Here is a 12,037-nt window from a genome sequence, read left to right as displayed (position 1 = left end):
TCAAAAACTTCCCATTTTGAGTTTAGGAGCAGACTTCAAATGCAGCCTTCAAGCAGAGGGAGAACTGAGACTTTAAGCCACATGACATCTCTGCCAGAATTCCCAGCAGCCATGACAAAATGACTGCAGAAATAATGCAGCATCCTGGCCCTCCTGGGGGCCTTATTCCTGTTGTGTCAGGAATAAGGCACTGGGGATACAGCCAGAGGGACAAAAGTTGCTCTAGCTGAGCATATTTTGAAAGGAGAGGAAGGAAGAAATTAAGTGTTTCTGCTATTTAAACAAAAAAGTTTAAAGCTTGTGAGAAATGTTTTGAAGAACTGGATAAAGAATGGGAGAATAGACAGTACCAGAGGCAAGAGAACCAGAAAAATAAACCAAAAAACAGCTTTAGTAAGAATTTGTGCATAACACGGTTAATCTTTGTGGTAAAGCTGCAGCAAAGGGATGCTGAAAGCCCTTTTCTGAGAAGGACAATGACAGCAATGCCTCAGCCTAGGGGAAGGTGAGCACATCAACGAGGGCTCCTGAGTGGAATACTATTTCTAAGGGTCTCCAAGATCTCTCCTTTCTCCTCTTCTGGACATTTAGATGTATTTGTTTGGGGCTAGGGTTTCCTAGTGCCCAGCCCTTAGGGGTTCTTGCCCAGGCTCAGGAAGATCACAGGTACCTAAGGAGTTGCTCCACCGAGTCTACAGATTCATTTCCTTGGCCTCTGTTGGGCCTGGTAATTGGGAAATCTTCCCTTCCAGGAGCAGTGCCATTCCTTGATGGGATTTAATTAGCAGAGCTCTCAAATGAAGCTCTCACAGATCTCTGCTGCAGCTCAGCTTCCATCCCACCAAGGCAGCGGCGCGTTCCCACCTTGGCAGTGTGAAAGGGAGGGATTGGAAATTTCCTCTCAGGCGCAAAGAACACACAAAAAACGACGGCAAGACCAAAGGTACAGGGCCAAGAAAGGAAGCAAGATCAAGAGTGTGTTTCTTTCGAGACCCTGAAGGCCGCTGCCAGGAGATGCTGTAGCCCAGGCAGCAGAGGCTGAGAGGGAGGGAGTGAGGCTCGGCAGCAGCAGGAGCTCAGAGGCCTCAGCCGATGTCGATCCTGTGGGAGTCGCTGGCCCCGAAGGCCGCGCTGCACTTGGGGCACTTGCGCTGCCGGGGGCCGTAGCGCGGCCGCACGCACTCCAAGCAGAAAACGTGGAAGCACTTGGTGGGCACTGCGTCCTTATTGTGCGTGCTGCAGCACGGGCACATCAGGCAGGCCTACAACACGCACGCGCGCACACACACACACACACACACACACACACACACACACACACACACACACACAGACACACACAGGCACACAGACACACAGACACACACATGCACACACAGACACAGACACACACAGACAGACAGACACATAGACACACAGACACACTGACAGAGAGCTGTGAGGGGCGCTGCAGCCCAGCTGCTGTGCTCAGAGATGTCTCAACATGAAGGTCCTTCCAATCCTCAGAAGGACAATGTGGTTTCTCCAGTGCCAGAGTACAGACAAGAGATGTCAGATACTGGAAGTGTGCCTGCACACCTTCTGACTAAGGTAAAAAGGGAAGCTGAGGGACACAGGTACTCACCTTGCAATCCTTGTTTTCCTCCATCAGGATCTCATCACAGTTGGGAACCATGTCAGGCTTCTTTGTGGTCTCCAGCCTTCTGCGCAACCCAGAAATATCTTCCAGCACAAAAACAGGAGACCAAGAGAAGGAGCAGTAAATTCTCTATCAGCTTCTTCAGGGACAAAAGAGGCTATGCATCTGGCTAAGTCATACCACCCATAGTTTCATCCTCTATAATCCAAGAGGAAACATGTTCCTCTGATGCTACAAGTATTGTCAGTTATCAGGGGACAAAATCTGAAAGAGCCAAGACCTCATGAAGCCAAAATCAAAGTGAAACTGGACACCAAGAGCAGTTCAGCTGAAACCCTCGGCAAGCTCAATGTACAAGAAGGACACCAAGGCAGACCGATCTTTAAGGAGTGTGCATAGGATATGTACCTCAGCCCTTTTAAAGTTGAACATCTCTTTCTCTCTAGTTACTCTGTTTTCCTCAATCTCTTCCTGAAAATCATGTAACTTCTTCTGAGCCAGTTCTAGCCGGGCCTTCAGATCATCTGCAAGCTGGGCTGCATCCATGGCCTGAGAAAGAAAACCAGTATATAAGGACCAAACATAGAAGAACAGCTCTAGTGGCTTCTAGTCCCTTGTTATTACCTTATTATCAGCAAGTTTTAATCATTTAGCTTCAAGATTCCTTTGGGCAGAGCCAAACCTTGGCATGCTGCAAAGCACATCACTTAGAAAAACACTAGTGATCATCCAAATCTCTTCTCAAGGTATTTTCAGCCTTCCAGCTTCAACATCTTCTCTATTAAATTGTTCAGAGGCAGTTCTATAGCTGAACTAGACAGAACTGCAAGATACCTATTTCTAACAATCTTCTCTCTTCACCAGCTCTCTTCTGACTTTATAACCAAATGCCCTAATAACACTAATTGTCATATTAAGCACAGGTGTCTCTGCTGAATTCTCCCTAGCTCCTCCTCACAATGATATTCTAGCTTTCCTTTTTGCCTGTTTTAATGTAATTTCTGCATTTCTACTAAACTTTAACAACAAAGGCAGCACAAGACTTACTCTTATTTTACTGGTAACACTGGTAACCTACTTTACTATCTTAGGAATTTGTTAAAAGTGTTCACACTCCCCACCTATATCTCCTTTTGCTTACCCCATCTTTGCTATAAAAGCTTTCACCCCAGTTCATCTGGCTGCTGTCTTTTTCTTTACCAGAAAAACATATAACCTGCTTCTCCTTACCAAAACAAAATATCAGTCTCCAGTGCTTTAATCATAATTTTCTCCAGGACTCCTCAGCCTTCTGATACACTCATCCAAAACCAGGGAATACCAGGTTCTGTAATGCCAGTGAGACCTCAGAGCCTTCCCTGCCTCCCCAAGCTCCCCCTCACAGCCTAAGAGGAAAGGAAGATATTGCTCACCTTGTGTTTGTTCATTTCCAGGGCCTGTGTTTGCAGCCCCAGCTCCCTCTCTCCTGTTCCAATGCTGCTCTGCAGTAAGTGTTCCCTCTCCTCCAGCTTCTGATCCACCTGCAGCTGGGCATCCATCTTGGAAAGGGACACAGAGGGAACAGAAGGAATGAATGAATGCATGCTCTGTGGGTCTTCAGAGCTGTCATTCAAGCTGCAGCTAAAACTATCCCTGCTTCCCCATCACCAGGGAGCACATCTTCAGCTTGCCTTTTTCTCCCTGAACAGCTATGCCTGTATCCAGAGAGCTGTACCCAGCTTTCTCTGGTCAACACTTTAAAAGTTAGCAGTCAAATATTTGCAACAAAGTCTTAATTTTTGGGCAGTGGCTTAAAGACTTGCTGTAAGGCAGTGAACAATTCCACTTCTTTTGGCAACGTCTAGCAGTGCCTCACCACCCTCTGAGTGAAGAATTTCTTTCTAACATCTAATATAAGCCTGCCCTCTTTCAGTTTAAAACCCCTGCCTCTTGTCCTGTAATTGTATGCTCACATAAAAAATTCCTCTCCCTCATTTTCCTAAGCCCCCTTCAGGTACTGGAAGGCTGGAATGAAGTCTCCCCTGAGTCTTCTCCAAGCTGAACAGGCCCAGCTCTCTCCGCCTGTTCTTGTAGCAGAGGGGCTCATTTCTTCTCACCATCTTTACAGCCTCCTCTGGAAGAGGAGGAGCCCTCCAGAGGTCCATGGGTCTTTCCTGTGCTGAGGACCCCAGAAGAGCTGGATGAAACACTGCAGCTGGGCTCTCACAAGGGCAGAGCAGAGGGGCAGAATCCCCTCCCTCAGCCTGCTGCCCACGCTGCTTTGGATGCAGCCCAGGATGTAGTTGGCTTTCTGGGCTCCCAGCATGCGCTGCTGGGTCAGGTCCAGCTTCTCATCCAGCAGAATCCAAGAGTCCTTCTCTGCTCTGGTGCTCTCAGTGATTTCCTCTCCCAGCCTGTGCCCATGTCTGAGATAGTTCAGACTGAACCATGGTTTCCTGTAAGAGCCAAAATGAGAGATGCAGGACTCCAAGCAGCTCTCCAAAATGCAGTTTATTCCATCCAAGACGTTACAGCAGTCCAGGGTCGTGGGTGACAGAATCTGTGCCTACAGCTGTCAGCTCCAGCTGCAGGCAGGCCTGGAGACCCTTTGGTTTTGGTTACAATGCATTATATACTTTTCTTTGCTGAGCATCTTAATACAATAGAACCAAATTATACCTTAACTATTATCTATAGTCTATCATAACTACTGTAATTACCATATTCGTGTTACTAGTCTCCAGTCACTAAAAGTTAGTATGTCACAGTTTAAGCTAGAAGTTGTTTTCCAGTTTTCTTGCAGTGGAAATTCTGAGACCATTTTTCTACTTGTAACTTTGCTGACTTGTTTGCCTGTGCTATCTTTCTTCTTGGTAAAAACACCTTCTTGTTTGAGGTGGGTTTGTCCTTTGCTCTAAGTCATAAAAACCTCTTCTAATTAACATACCCTTTGCCTCCTTGGTTATCCAGTAAGACTGGCTTAGCAATTCTTTTCTTCTGTGGGAAAAGGGCTGGTGTTGGTTTTCAGGGGCCTGTGACCTGGAGTTTCCTCCAGAAATTCCACATTGTGCAGGATGCCTCCCAGGCCCATGCTGGCACCAGTGCCAACTTGGGCTGCTTTGACAGCAATAAGAAATGAATACTAATATATGAAATTTGGGAAAAAACCCAGCACTTTATTAACAAGCAGAATGCCTGAAAAGCAAGAAAAAAGGCCAGTAGCTTCTAGATATCAAACTGTCAGACCTCACCGTCCCCCCACTGGAACAAAGACCCAAAATTCCAGAGAAAAATCCCCCCAGGACATGCATTACAAGACGGCACTGGGTTCTCCTTCAGGAAGAGCAGGAGCTATCATGGAGTAATTCCAGCAGCAGATGAAAGTTCAGTGGCTTGTCCGGCATTGACTTTCTCCCAGTGCAGAGCTCCATGGAGTGGGCACACCAGGTGAAGCAGCTGGGCTGGAGCCCCTCAGTGTCTTTTCTCCCCAGTGTGGCTCAGCACACAGACTCTTGGGCTGGGAGCAGGGCTGCTCTGCTTCTACCAGCACCGTGTCCCTGGGCTTGGACAAACAGATTTCTGCCGGGAGAGCCCTGCAGACTGATACACATATCTTTCATAAAGGCCACAAAAACAACTACAAACTCTCTGCCTACAGCTGCTTTCAGAAAGGGCTGCAGAATTCCAGGACAGCTTAAAGTGGGAGGCAGAAGGCTTTTGTCTTGATCCTGCCTGCAGAATTCTTGATGATCTGATGCAATTTTATTCAGATGTAACATAAGAGCTGAGTTTTTATATTGGAATATTTCATGATGAGTGACAAGCCTTGGGAGCACAAGGTACAGGACTGACGTGTGAAACCAAGAGCCTGTCCTCCAAAACGACCTGCTTAACTGTCCATTTTATTACTCTTGTATTTATTCCACATTAATAAGCAAAACCAAGCTTTGCTTGGAGGTAAAACAGGCATGGGATACACTACAGTCCCTCGCAGGGTCACCAGGGCTGGCAGTGACAAAGCAGGCAGTCTGCTTCATTGTGAACCACTACAGAGCTACATCCCACTGTGTTTTTAAGTAGCATGGTATTATTAAGACCTTCTTTTCTGCATGAGATAGAGAATGGAGGTCCCAAATGATTTTCATGCAAGCATGCAGTAAAGAACTTATCCTGCTCTCCTAATGAAGCTTTGGCTTGGGCAATTGCACTCTTCCCATTCATGTTTTGATGCAGACACTCCAGGTTTTCCCCTACACCCCTGCAAGGCTGGCAGTGTCTGTTTTCCATTTATTCTTCTTCCCTAGAGCCAGTACAGGGGCTGCTTTGAAACTAAAAGCTCTGAGATCTGGATATCATGAAGGAGCATGAAATGCTAATTAAGTGCTTACATTGGTAATCCCCAGCTCTGCCCTTTGCAGAGCTCTGAAGCAGCGGCAGGAGGACCATGCATCATGCATCATTGCTGTTTATGGATGTTCATATTTCTTGGTGTGCAAGAGCAGTAGCTTTGAGGAGGGACAAGAATGTCCCTCTTCAACCAGTGGCTGTGCAAGGAGATGTGAAGATTCACAGCCATTTTTAGGATATTTTAGAAAGATCTAAGAGACTCTTGTGGCATGGAGCAGGCCCCCAATCTTGTCTCCAAAGAAATCCCCAAAGGACACATTCACTCTGCTGCTGATGGCAACCCCATAAGCTCAAGGAGCAGTTTTCCCTGCAACATGCCACCCTGCCTGGGCTTTACTAGGCCAGGACTAGACCCATAGCTAAGCAAACACATGCAGGCACGTGACACATAGAGTTTTTCCTGCAGAAAACCCAATTAACCCATTCACATGCAGTTTCTTCTGTAACATCTGAAGCTGGCAGCCATGAGGATTTTGCTGTTAAAAGGTTACAGAATGCACTGGGCCCAGAAGTGGTTTTCCTAAGGCAAAGCAAATTGAAAACTGAAGTATAAAAGCTTCAAATTACTATGAAAGGAAAATGTAGAATAATTTCTGGAAATGCAGCATTGTCAATGATCATGCAGCCCACCAATAGCTGGAGTGAAATACAGAATTGCCTGTTCCAGCTATGTAGGAATTCATTACCCTGGCAAGCACTGGTCCATGGGAACAAATGATCCCCTAGCTCTGGGCTGAATGGCACCCAGGCTGGAGTGTAAATAGATTGGAGGAACCCTTGTCACTCATTATTGGCCTCACAGTCCACTTATCCCTCAGCAAGCAAGTTGCAAACAACACAGTTAGACTGCTGTCCTGGGTAAATATACATACAGGTGACTTTTCCAAAGCTGTGCATCATTTTCCAGTGAAATACACAACTTCATCTTACCTATGAAATTGTGATTGAAGACACCTGTGAGCCAGATCTGTGTGAGATGGCAAAGGAGCAAAGCTTTGCCATTTGGGCACACTCCTCTTGGTTTCTTTGCTCAGGCCTTTGGTGAGCACAGAATAAATCTACGTGGAAAACTTTTGACTGGACAGGATCTTTTGGGTCCATTGTCCCCCAAACATGTGAACAGGTGGTCCCATTGTAATGCCAAGTAACAAAGAGCAGCACAAATGACACAAAGAAGCCATGGTGGAAGAGGAAGCGGAGCGGCCCGATGAGGAAAGCATGTGGTGAGACACTGGCACATTGAGTGAGCTGCACTCCCATAACCTCTAGGCTAGCAGGTCCTGGTCTCACATTCTCCTTTTGGTTCATTTCAATTTTATTTATTTATTGAAAAGCAGGGCACCCCCAACCAGAGAATGATTGGCATCAGACTCCATTGATTCAGAAGGCTGAACAATTGCTTTATTAAAAGTACATGATATTCTATTATACTATACTATATTAAAGAACACTATACTACAAATAATACTAAAGAAAAACCTGTGACTGTCTGGAGACAGCCAGGATACAGCATTGACCCAATAGCCAATTAATATGAACCACCATCACCGGAATCCAATTAGAAACTCAATTCAAGTAAACAATCTTTCTAACACATTCCACATGTGCAAAACAACAGGAGCAGCAAGCAGAGATAAAAAAATGTTTCCTCTTCTTCTCTCTGTGCTTCTCCAGCAAAAATCCTCTGAGAGAGAATTCTCTGTCTCTCTCTGTTCAGAGAATGTGAATGCCACATTTATTTAACTTTTTTAAATCATCAAAAAAAAAAATACAATTAAAAATAAGTAACCAAAATTTCAAGTTACAATGAAAACACAGTTATTCAAAACTACAATTCTAAAAATCTGAACACAGGTACGTCTGCAATTGTAAAGCCTAACATATAAATTCTAATCTTCAGTCTTCACACAGGCGGCAGCTTCTTCCTGTGCTTGGAGGAATGACAGCTCTTCCGACAGGATGCAAGGACTTCCTGGTGAAGAGACAACGGGAAGCGTGCAGAGAAGACTTCTTGGTAAGAGTGTAGCCAGTCAGGCCTGCAAAGTGGAAACACAAAGTGTAACAGAGGCTGCAATGCAAACCTAAAGCAGCTAAAGGTACATGTTTCATGGGATACATATCCTGGAAATTTATAAATAGTTGCTCAGGGAAACATGCCCCTGATGGCAGAAACTTGAAGCAGGCCAGGGCAAAACCCTGCCCCACTTCCCAAAAGATACCACAAGAACAGCCTGGTCTCTGGGCTGCCCTGGGACAGCAGGGAGCCCAGAGCCCTGTGCTCTCCAGGAAGGCCTCAGATGCACATGCACCCTCCTGCTCCTCTCCCTGCCCCACAGCTCAGCAGCCCTACAGCTCTAGGGGCACTGGCAGCAGCACAGCTCCTTGCAGGGGACACATGCAGGGCACAACTGTTCCTTGGCAATGTGCACAGCCTCTCTGGGCTGCCACAAGACCCTTCCTCCCACCAGAGAGCAGCCAGGCTCCCACCTCACCTCTGTGTGAGGCTGATCCATGCTTGGTCTTCAACTTGTCCTCAGTCTGGAGTTGCTTCAGGCCCCCCATGCCATGACTAGGAAGGGCGATGAGCAAAGCGGGGGCAGATGCACGCCCTTCCTTAGTGTTTTATCATTTTCAGCACAGCTAAAATGTCACATCCGGTGGTGTCCAACTCAGCACTTGGTCAGCTTTCTAGAGAACATCAAACCTTCACCAGCCCAAAAGGCTGGAGAGGTTTTGCTGCACCTGTAGAGGCTTGCTGTCAGCACACTCAATCAGCTGGGTGCTCATCACCTCGCAGAGGGCACAGGCCAGCTTGGTGACCACAGCGCAGACATTGGTGCTTCACACAGGCAGCGCCTTGTTCTCCAGGCAGGACCAGAGCACGGGCAGGGCATAGCACTGCACCATTTCAGGGCTCCTGGCATAAACCCATTCCACAAGCACTGCCGGGACAGACACACAGCTCCCTACCCACCAGCCTCAATGCAAACCAGGATCTACCTCTGGGTTTGCTTCTTGGGAGCCTCTCTGGCCAAGATCAGTGAAACAGCACACAGAGCTCCATTACCCAGAAATGGGCATTGCAGCTGATCATCCTTGAAACAGAACCACCAACCCCTCAGGACTAATTTCTCCAACCAGAGCCTGTGGCAGATTTTGTACCTTTACTAAATCATTTCACAATCTGTTTTGGCACGAACAACGACTGAAATGTCAAACTTCCTTTTTTTCCATTAAGTTGTCTAAACCCACACAGAAGATTTGGAAATGCGCCCTAGAGAGGCAATTGAGAGATTTCTAATAAAAGGGATTATTCCATGTTTGTAACTTTGATGACAAGAGGCAAAAGTCTTATCTGGCTTTTGCTCTGTGGCACACAGCAAAGGGCAGTCTTAGAATACACTTCAAAACTCCAGCCCACCAGAGATGGCTGCTGCTTGACAGCTGGATGAGAAACATCAGTGACTAACTGGTGTTTTTAGCAGAATGCTTTTGTGACTTCCAGCAAAGAGCTGTGGCAAACCTCAGGGTGTCTTAAAGAATTACTCAGACCCCATTGCCCTGGCATTTGAGCATCTCCACATTTTTATGGCATTTCCCCTCTCGATGTTAATAGCATTTTCCCTTATAATGTCCACTGAAATAGGGGCAATAGAGAGAGAAAAATAATACACAGGGGAGTGAAATTTAACCAAAACACAAGTGTTCCCTAACATCATTGTCTCTGAAATCTGCTCTCTGCTCATTTTCTGAACTATATCAAACACAGACAAAAATTGACTACCAACAGGTTTCTTGCATGGCAGATTTGGCTGAGAGACCAAAAGCTGAAATATGCTCTGGAGACCGTTCTTATTTTCTGATCAGGCAAAATGTTATGCAGTAGCCATTTATTATTCTGTGGTGGAAGAGACTTCATTTTCTCTATGATGTTAATCCACCAGCACCTTAATGCAACAATTCAACACTTAAACATCTCCTGAAAGTACCCCAAACCAATTCTGCTAAGCAGAAAAAGGGTTATGGTACCCATTTTATATTGGGAGTTCATTTGAATTTAAATGTCATTAAAGAAATTGGTGACTACTGAACATGAGGGCGGAACAGCTGTCTGTTCCTACTAAATCTCAGAGAGAACATCTGCTCTTTCTAAAGTAGTCCTAATTTATGCTTAATTCCTTTCTTTGAAAAAGAGATCAAAATAACTGCAAAACTAAATTCCCTATTGCTGGAAATCTACTTTACTCAAATGCTCTTTAAAGGGCCTTTGACATCCTAATCACTGAACATGCCCTTTTGAGATTCCCAAGGAAGACACCAAGTGTATTACACCTTGCATTTAAAGATGTTGGCGTAATTAGCAGTGGATTTAGCCCCAGTTCATGAAAGGCTATCAGTTATCTTCTCTACTATCTATTGAGATTATAATTTTTCCATTCCTTGGCTACTGCTGACATAGCAAGCTCCTCTGAGGAATCAATTATTAGCTGCATTTGTAGCATTTTGGACAGTGCAGACACAGGAAGACACTGTTTGCACACCCTGAACTGCTCAGTCCAGTGCCACTTGGACAGGACAGGCAGGGAGCCCCAGCACTCTGCTTCTGCCCCTGTGCCCCCAAAGCCTGCCTTGCACTAAATCTGTGCCTCTATGACCTGTGTTGAGTTTTGACCTAAGCTGTGACCCCCAGGCTCTGCCAGCTGTTCAGCCTCAAAACTTTGCAGGAGAAAAATAAAGATTCTGTGAGAACAAAACAAACTGATTCCCCGAAACAGCTTTTGCCACCATTTTCCCTTAACGATCACAGACATCCTCAGGCTTCCAAGAGAGGAGCCAGCTGGGGTATTTTTAGCCCCTCCCTCTCCTGCAGGTGGGTTCTGAGATGCCCCAGTGAGAGCTCAGCCCTGAGGCTGAGCGCTGCCCCCATCTCAGATGCTGCCCAGCTCTGCAGCAGCCAGGGAAAACCTGCCAAATCCACCTGCCTTGGCTATTGGGCAGCAGGGACAAGCTCAGCACCTCCTGATTAGGAGGAGCTAGTCTGCTGCCTGTTCACAGACATTCCCTGTCAATACTCCCTCAGAGACCTCTTGGCTTAGAAGGGCAGGCCATACCTGTGATATGCTCTGTGACATCCAGCAGGGCTTGGCCACTCAGTTTGCTCCATTGGTGGATGAGCTCTTTCATCAGTGACACTTCATCTACAAGTGAAATACACATTTCTGCTCACTTGTGTGAGGTCATAGCAGAAAGGAGAGTGAGGAGGAGGGAAAGAGCAGGAGCAACCCCATTTTATACAATAAAATCAACTTCTGCTTATTTTTGAATCCTTTTTGTCTTTCCTTCCAGCCTACTTGGCAGAGTTTTAAATTCCAAAAGAAAAGCTCTCCTTTCACATTTGTAAATCCAAAGTTGTCTGCTGTACCAGGAGCTATGTTAAAATATTTCACATCAGGGACCTCAACAGTTCAGTCACATGGAAGCACTGAAAAGGTTTTGCATCCCAGAGCAAAAGGGAAGAAGCCCATATTGGGACACAGAAAGGCACTGAGTCAGGCAGTTTGTGAGTTCACAGAGCAGCTGAGGTGGAGAAAGTGGAAAGTCCCCTTGAAGACCTGCCTCTTCAACACTCCATTTTTCAGGCATATTCCCCCAGTGTAGCATTTTCAGAGCTGACATAAATCTGTGTGGCAAAGGAATTTACAGCAGCCCTTGCCTATGCAGGTATTTGCTGTTGCCATCTTGCCCCATGCAAAACAACATCTGTCCATCATTGACAGCTGGATTGAGACCTGTTTGTTCTAAAGAAATTAACTTGGTGAATCACCAGTTCCTCTTTGGAAAAAGAAGACAAAGAAGAAAAGTGGGAAATAGGCAGCTAATGCCTCTAATGTAGAGCCTTCCAGGTGGCTACTCTGCAGAAGCTCTGATGGGCCTTCATACCAGCAGCAAAGCTGTTCATTTGGGAAGTCAGATGGGGCCCAAGCAAACTCCAAAACCCCTTTGCCTCTGAAC

The 12,037-nt window shown here is 46.1% G+C and overlaps 1 pseudogene; it reads right to left on the bottom strand.

The window, feature by feature from the left end:
* Positions 1–1,085: 1,085 nt before the first annotated feature.
* Positions 1,086–12,037, bottom strand: part of LOC134432252 (E3 ubiquitin-protein ligase BRE1A-like) — a 33,003-nt pseudogene continuing 22,051 nt past the window's right edge.

The sequence above is a fragment of the Melospiza melodia genome, chromosome Z (genome assembly GCF_035770615.1).
Source record: "Melospiza melodia melodia isolate bMelMel2 chromosome Z, bMelMel2.pri, whole genome shotgun sequence".
In the NCBI taxonomy this organism is placed as follows: Eukaryota; Metazoa; Chordata; class Aves; order Passeriformes; family Passerellidae; genus Melospiza; species Melospiza melodia.
The sequence above is the reverse complement of the archived record's forward strand: the minus strand, read 5'-3'. Positions and strand labels throughout refer to the sequence as shown.